Source organism: Pleurodeles waltl, chromosome 10 (genome assembly GCF_031143425.1).
Source record: "Pleurodeles waltl isolate 20211129_DDA chromosome 10, aPleWal1.hap1.20221129, whole genome shotgun sequence".
NCBI lineage: Eukaryota > Metazoa > Chordata > Amphibia > Caudata > Salamandridae > Pleurodeles > Pleurodeles waltl.
In genome coordinates this window covers 328,275,846-328,284,533 of record NC_090449.1, presented here as the reverse complement: position 1 = coordinate 328,284,533, position 8,688 = coordinate 328,275,846, and the positions used below count along the sequence as shown (strand labels likewise).

Below are 8,688 nucleotides of genomic sequence, written 5' to 3'. Positions count from 1 at the left end.
AAATCACCTCTTGGAATGAAAGTGATCCCAGTTCCTTTCTTCCAAAGGAGGAGATCCTGTCAGAAAGGCTCAGCTTTGAGCGTCATGAATATTGTCCCTTAGTCCTTGCATTCCAGTCCAAAGCATAGCCACAGAAAGAAAGCAGGTGTGTCTGTTTCCATAGTGTAATGGTTCCAGTCCAATGCATAGCCCCATGAAGCAAGCACACATGCATGTCTGTTTCTGTAGTGTAGTGGTTATCATTTTCGCCTTGCATGCGAAAGGTCCCTAGTTCGAGACCAGGCAGAAACAGCAAGTTGCTGTGCTTAATAGTATTATTTGCATTTACCACATCACCTGACAGATAAGTTGAGATTAAAGAGGCTGTGTCTATCCTTCACTATTGTGAGGTACTACGCTCCGGGGGCATCAGTCACAGCTCACCAAGAGAAGTCAATACAGCCTATGGCAGTCAGTTGCTTACTCTTTGACCTTTATATTGAAGCCTGGGCCTACTGCATTCAAGGAAGGAAGGTATGAGAGCGAAAATGGCTTTCCTGCCCTCACCAAGAACATACAGCTTGAGCAAAGAAAGGGCCAGACTTACAAGGATCTATCCCCACCGGCGGATCATCTTTAGTGATGCCCCGGTGGCACTATGCACTGTGCTGTATCTACAAGACGGCGTTCAGCCACTTTTTGTGGCGTAACACCAACTTGCATATACAGCCCCTTCACACGCAGCCCTTTCCCTGGAAGAGACGTAAAATGGGTGTTGCTGTGGGTTTGCCACTGCAACACCAGAGCATTTTAATGCTGCTCCAGTTTTACGAGTTTCTGTAATTCTGTGGCAGCCCCAAAATCCATTGCCATCCCATGAGTGTCGTTATAGTGGTGCAACGAGCAGAAATGTTTTCATTTCTACTTGTTTTTGCTCATTCTATGTGTGCTCCAGTTTTACAAATTTCTGTAAATCTGTGGCAGCCCCACAATCCAACGCCATCCCATGGGTGTCGTTATAGTGGTGCAACAAGCAGAAATGTTTTAATTTCTCCTCGCTTTTGCTCTTTCTATGTGTGCTCAAGAGCATATCGCCATTGAAGATTTTTGTTGTGCAGGAAGGTGTGCCTTCCTGCACAAAAACAATTTCCCCCTCAACGCAGCCATCCTTGTACCATAGCGCAACGATGGCTGCGTTGGTGCTCGGCAGCTAATTTAATATAGCGGCAGTATGATAGCCTTATTTTTATACTTCACTCTCAAAGTCACTATTTTAATCTTATTGTGTTGTGTAGTTCTGGTTATTGCAGCTCACGCTTTGCTATCAAAAATGCACTCATTTTATTAAACCAATCTTTAAAACTTACACTGCCTTTATTGTCGTTTATATATGAGACCGTACTGTGTATGAGAGAACCGATTGTGACCTGAGTGACCACAACTTCCCTGAGAAGTACACATTTGTCATTTGCTCGGCTGCCCAATTGTCTCTACCATTCGGGACAGATGAGGCACTGCTAGTTAGCCGGAGCAAAACCTGGATTTGGTGCAACAGGTGTCAGCCACCGTGGGCAAAGACTCAGTCCCCCACACTGTGGATGATCTTGCTGCTCAAAATCCTGTAGTCTCATTAGCGTAATGAGAGCTTACGCGACATGGAGCCGCCAACGTTTGGTCAGGCTCTAATTTTTGGGTCCACCGGAGTATCTCAGTCTCTTTTTATATAATGACACCTTAGTCCCATATACGGAGACGTCCGTGGTGCTAAGGATTTCCTCCACAGCTGTATAGGTAATCTTAATTCAGCTGGCGGGTGTTCAAGCTTGAACTTTAAAAGGAAAAACCCCATCTTGGTGTGCCTTCTCTGAACTCATAGTGCTTCAATCATGTTGAATCCCCAAGTTGTACAAATAGCTGTTAACATGAGACAACCGCTCACAGTGCACTTACTAGCAAATGGCCTCAAGGCCCAGGGAGGTCCAGTCACGTTTGTGGTGGATGCCCACGCAGCTTATAGAACAGAGCTTTTTTACTCTTGGGTCACATTTCCAGCAGTTGATGGGAACACAAATAAATTTCACACATATACAACTGCGAACGCACTTGGACAATACAGAGCGTACGCATATTTAGAGATACCTCTATCTTATCAAGAACATAATAATTGGCTTGATGGCGCCCTACCCCACACAATATTACCAGTTAGTTTAGGTCCACTAAGTAATAATGGTCCTACCTGGCCTTTATTGGCCACTTATACACCACATCCTGCGGTTGCAAATTTAGCAGTAGTTGAGGTTCGTCGCTTATACATTGAATTAATAGCAATATACAGATGATTGGTGTAATTTATAATGCAAACTTTAAATACCAACCCAGCTTGTGCTGCTCCAGCACAACCACATGCATTAACACCAGGTATAAACCCGGTGACTGTACATTCAATTATGGGTAAGGTACCCGCCAAACGAGAGGAAACTCCGTTTTGACTAGCACACAAAATGAATACGCCGGAGGCAGTATTTCCCCATACAGGACCTCAAGATAAACATAGAATATTAACAATGTGCTTGCCCTTTGGGATGGCCCCTACAGTTAAAAACTGTAATACATGGGGCATGGTATTTGCCGCGCTCTATACAACTGCACACGGTACACCAACACTAGCCAACCTACCGGAAGTGCTTAAACAAATTCAAGATGAATATGGGGCTGCCCCGGCCCTAGATTTGGGGATGCAACTGATGGGTAACTTTGTGTCAGAGTCACCAGATCGTCGGGGTCTGTGCACGTTCCCAACACTTCCACCACAAGATAGCCCAAATACTCTGATTAGAATTGTCACAGAGTCTAAGAAAGTCCAAGTGGGGAAAAGGGGATTAGGAAGGGAACAGCTGGGAAGGAGACCTGTAGGAAGCAAAAAGGTTAAAACACACATTATCAAGATTATATCATATAAATTAATACTAGGATATGACTCTAAGCATTGTCATTCTGACGACATGGACAACCTAAGCATAGACTTAAATAACTAGGCTTCAAGATGACTAGATACCTGTGAGGGAATCAAGAAAGGTTAAATGCAACTTTCAAATTCAAGTATTATCTTTTTCATGAGGATCAGGAAATAATCGGAATGATTTCTAATCCATCATATGAATCGTGCTTGAGGAACTTATTTTGTAAATACAACATCACATCTAGAACTCTAGCATTTTTGTTTTCTCAAAATTGCAGGAACATGAATTGCGCACATTGCAGATTTTCACAAAAGTTGTAAATACCATGGAATGATTGTGCACCATGAATACCATTAGTTAGACTCGAGAAATAAATTGCGCGTCTTGCGGACTCGGAGGTCACCAAGGAAATGCCATGAAGTGGTTAGTGCATAATGAACACTGTGATTTTAAACACAAGAAATTAATTGCGCGTATTGCCGATTCGAGCACCCCTAAGTAAATGCCATGAAATGGTAACGCTCGCTGAATAGCAGGAGTTCAACACAAGAAATTAATCGCGCGTTCTGCCGATTCGAATGTCAGACAATAAATGTCATGAAATTGTAACACACAATGAATATCATGAATTAGATACAGGAAATGAATTGCGCGTCTTGCCGATTCGAAGACTACCACATGAATAACAAGCGTTCATGGAATAAAATGAATTACACACAAGAAGTGAATCGTGTGTCTTGCCGATTAGAATGCCACCATGCAACTGCCAAGAAATGGTAGTGCACAATGAATATCAAGGGTTAAAGCACGAGGAACGAATCGCGCGTCTGGCCGATTCGAATGCCACCATGTAACCGCCAAGAAATGGTAGCGCACAATGAATATCAAGGGTTAAAGCACGAGGAACGAATCGCGCGTTTTGCTTATTCGAATGCCACCATGTAAGTGCCAGGAAATGGTAGCGCACAATGAATATCAAGGGTTAAAGCACGAGGAACGAATTGCGCGTCTTGCCGATTCGAATATTAACATGTAAATGCCAGAAAAAACCCAGAGCATATTCACACGCAAAAGATAAAATCTCTCAACATGAAAATTAGGCCCAAGAGCTCGAATGCCTTCGAAACCGGGATCGGGTGCCCAGCCCGATCTCCATCTTACCGCCCTGATCAAGGATCACCAATGTAAATGAAGGGCAATGGCCTGGAAGATCAAAGTAGACCTCCGGAACAGGAGCTCAGGAAGTTGCTGCTGCTCTGCCCCGGAACCTCTGAATAGTGAGCACGTGGAGCTAGGATGGCTCCCTTTTATAGAGTCTTAGTCCAGCCCACCAACCACACCCAGGCATGCTGCACGGGAAGCTTCTAGAAGGCCCTGGAAGGGAACCACATCCTGACACAGTCTGAAAGCCTGCAGCAATACATTGCATGTGAACAGTATTCATATGCATGCTGAACATAAGTGTTCAAGATTGAACTCTGTAATGCAAAAGGTTAAACTACATCATTTCAGCACAATGCATAAATTATTTTAGCTTGACATTGTTAGGTTTTTGCATTCTAGTCGCATGCAGAGAGCGCACTGCCCTGATGTTGACAGTACTCCCCTCTCCCAGACACGCTCTAGGGCCTGGTTTGTCTGGATTGAGACTATGAAAACGTCTCACAAGTACTGGAGCATGGATATCAGATGCGGAAACCCATGAGTTACTTTCAGGGCCATAACCTTTCCATGAGATTAAGTAACATAGATTACGCCCTCTCAGTTTAGAATCCAACACTTTCTTGACTTCGTATTCTACTTCCCCCTGTACTAGAACAGGAGCTGGATGAGGGCGGACCTTCTGGACAGCCTTTTTTAAGAGGGAAGTGTGGAACACTGGATGAAACTGTAATGATCTTGGCAATTGCAGTTTATAAGTCACAGAATTGATTTGCTGAAGGACAGTGTAAGGACCTATGAATTTGAGGTTGAACATGTGCTTCTTCTTGAAGTCTATATGTTTTGTGGAAAGCCACACTTTATCACTTGGTTGGTAATGTGCGGTCCCTCACAATGTTTTTTATCATAATGCTTTTTGTATTTTTGTTTGGCCTTTTCTAAATGCTGTTGAATCAATTTCTGGGTTTGATGCAGATGTTGAATGGTTTCTGACACAGCTGGTGTAAGTGAACTTTCTTGAGGGATTGTGATGGGCAAGGTGTCAGGATGAAAGCCAAACAAGCAAAAATAGGGTGTAACGCCAGTAGAAGTGTGGAATTAATTATTGTAGGCTAACTCAGCTAACCAGAGCATTGATGTTCAAGAATGAAGTGCTTTTTCAGCGTAAGCATGCAGGTATTGCTTCAAAGTTTGATTTAGTCTCTCAGTTTGACCATCTGTTTGAAGATGGTGGCTAGTAGATAGTGTGGATGTCACTTGGAGTGTTTTGCACCACGTCTTCCAGAAATTGGAGGCAAATTGCAACCCTCGATCGGAGAGGATCATTTTTGGCAGTCCATGATAACGAACCACTCTATTCAGTAAAATAGTTGCCAGTTCACTGGAGGTGGGCAATTACTTGCAAGCAATGAAATGTCTATATTTTGTGAGACTATCTACTACCACCAGGATTACTGAATGTTGTTGGACCACTGGTAGACCTGTAATAAGTCTAAAGAAATGTGCTCCCAAGGACGACTTGGAGTTGGGAGTGGATGCAACAACCCTTTCGGTTTTGAATGACTTGTTTTAGTGCGAGCACAGACTTCGCAGTTGTTTACCATCGCTTTTACATCTTTTGTTAGGGTAGGCCACCAAAAATAGCGTTGGATTAATTCAAGATTCTTAGGAGTACCTGGATGACCTGCCGTAGGTATAACATGCAACCAATGAAACACTATCTTGCAAAGTTTGGTAGTGGGCACGAACAAACGAGCGTTATGAAAAGGTAATCCTTGCTTGATCGACCTTTTGGGATCTGCTTGGGCCCATGTCTGCCATTTCTCAACAGTGAAAGAATTGCAGATGTCTTCAAAGAAATCTCCAGTTTTTATGATACATAGGACTTTGTCTGGAGCAATGATAGCTCTGGAGGTTTGAACTGCAGGCAATGTGGTAGACTCTTGACGGGACAAGGTGTCAGCTTTGCGATTGTCTTTACCAAGTCGGAAAGTTACCGCAAAATAAAATTCGGCAAAAAACAGCATCCAGCGTAATTGCCAAGGAGTCAAAAGTCTGGCGGAACTCATGAACTGAAGATTGCGATGATCAGTATATACTGCGACAGTGTATTTGGCACCCACCAAATGATGTTTCCATTCTTTAAAAGCGTCACGAATCGCCAGAAGCTCTTTTTCAGCAATGACATAGTTATGTTCGGCTTCCTTCAACTTCCGAGACATGTAAGCTACAGGATGAAGTTGACCAGTGTCTTTGTTTTGTTGCGAAAAGACTGCTCGTATTGCCACATCTGAAGCATCAGCTTCCACTATGATGGGACTATCCGCGTCAGGATGAGTCAAGAATGGGGCAGTGGAGAAAGCTTCCTTCAAAGTTGAAAAGGCTTGGTCAGCTGCTGGGGACCAGACACATTTTTCTTTCTTTCTTAATAGCTTAGTGATTGGATCCACTGTCTGGGAGAAATGATTTATGAATCTCCAGTAAAAATTTGCAAACCCCAGGAAACATTGTACATCACGAACAGTCTTTGGGTGGGCCAATAAGATACAGCCTTTACTTTCTTTTCTGCCATCACCATACCTTGAGGGGTAAGGATAACCCCTAAAAACTCAACTGAGGTAACATGAAACTCACACTTGGTTAGTGTGCAATATAAATGGTGCTTTCGAAGGGCTGCAAAAATTTTCTTGACATGTTGTACATGTTCATTTTCATTGTCTGAGTAGATCAAAATGTCATTGATGTAGACAATGGCAAATATGTCGAGGTACTCTCTAAGAACGTCATTCAAGAAAAATGTAAATGCTGCTGGAGCATTACTGTAGGAAAGTACCATATTGCCTGGCATGTTACCCCCATATTTCACTGTATTTATGTTGTTTTAGTCTATGTGTCACTGGGACCCTGCCAGGCAGGGCCCCAGTGCTCATAAGTGTGCCCTATATGTGTTCCCTGTGTGATGACTAACTGTCTCACTGAGGCTCTGCTAACCAGAACCTCAGTGGTTATGCTCTCTCTGCTTTCCAAATTGTCACTAACAGGCTAGTGACCAATTTCACCAATTCACATTGGCATACTGGAACACCCTTATAATTCCCTAGTATATGGTACTGAGGTACCCAGGGTATTGTGGTTCGAGGAGATCCCTATGGGCTGCAGCATTTCTTTTGCCACCATTAGGGAGATATGACAATTCTTACAGAGGCCTGCCAGTGCAGCCTGAGTGAAATTACGTCCACGTTATTTCACAGCCATTTACCACTGCACTTAAGTAACTTATAAGTCACCTATATGTCTAACCTTCACCTGGTGAAGGTTGGGTGCAAAGTTACTTAGTGTGTGGGCACCCTGGCACTAACCAAGGTGCCCCCACATCGTTCAGGGCAAATTCCCCGGACTTTGTGAGTGCGGGGACACCATTACACACGTACACTATACATAGGTCACTACCTATGTATAGCGTCACAATGGTAACTCTGAACATGGCCATGTAACATGTCTAAGATCATGGAATTGTCACCCCAATGCCATTCTGGCATTGGGGAGACAATTCCATGATCCCCCGGGTCTCTAGCACAGAACCCGGGTACTCTGGGAGGTGCCCAGAGCTCCTCCAGTGTGCCCCAGACCTCTGCCATCTTGGAAACAGAGGTGTTGATGGCACACTGGACTGCTCTGAGTGGCCAGTGCCATCAGGTGACGTCAGAGACTCCTTATGATAGGCTCTTACCTTATTACTAGCCTATCCTCCTTCCTAGGTAGCCAAACCTCCTTTTCTGGCTATTTAGGGTCTATGCTTTGGGGAATTCTTCAGATATCGAATGCAAGAGCTCACCAGAGTTCCTCTGCATCTCCCTCTTCACCTTCTGCCAAAGGATCGAACGCTGACTGCTCAAGACGCCTGCAAAACCGCAACAAAGTAGCCAAACGACTACTAGCAACCTTGTATCGCTTCATCCTGCCAGCTTTCTCGACTGTTTCCAGGTGGTGCATGCTCTGGGGGTAGCCTGCCTCCTTTCTGCACCAGGAGCTCTGAAGAAATCTCCCGTGGGTCGACGGAATCTTCCCCCTGCAACCGCAGGCAACAAAAGACTGCATCACCGGTCCTCTGGGTCCCCTCTCAGCATGACGAGCGTGGTCCCTGGAACTCAGCAACTCAGTCCAAGTGACTCCCACAGTCCAGTGACTCTTCAGTCCAAATTTGGTGGAGATAAGTCCTTGCCTCCCTACGCTAGACGGCATTGCTGGGCACCGCGTGATTTGCAGCTGCTCCGGCTCCTGTGCACTCTTCCAGGATTTCCTTCATGCACAGCCAAGCCTGGGTCCCTGACACTCTAACCTGCAGTGCACAACCTTCTGAGTTGTCCTCCAGCGTCGTGGGACTCCCTTTTGTGACTTCGCATGGACTCCGGTTCACTCTTACTCCAAGTGCCTGTTCCTGTACTTCTACGGGTGCTGCCTGCTTCTGTGAGGGCTCCCTGACTTGCTGGGCGCCCCCTCTGTCTCCTCATCCAAGTGGCGACATCCTGGTCCCTCCTGGGCCACAGCAGCATCCAAAAATCCTAACCGTGACCCTTGCAGCTAGCAA

General features: G+C 44.9%; 1 non-coding gene across 1 annotated transcript; it reads left to right on the top strand.

Moving 5' to 3' along the window:
* Positions 1 to 218: 218 nt before the first annotated feature.
* On the top strand, positions 219 to 291 carry TRNAA-UGC (transfer RNA alanine (anticodon UGC)). The gene has a single exon. It is a non-coding gene; the product is annotated as a tRNA-Ala (tRNA).
* Positions 292 to 8,688: the final 8,397 nt, after the last annotated feature.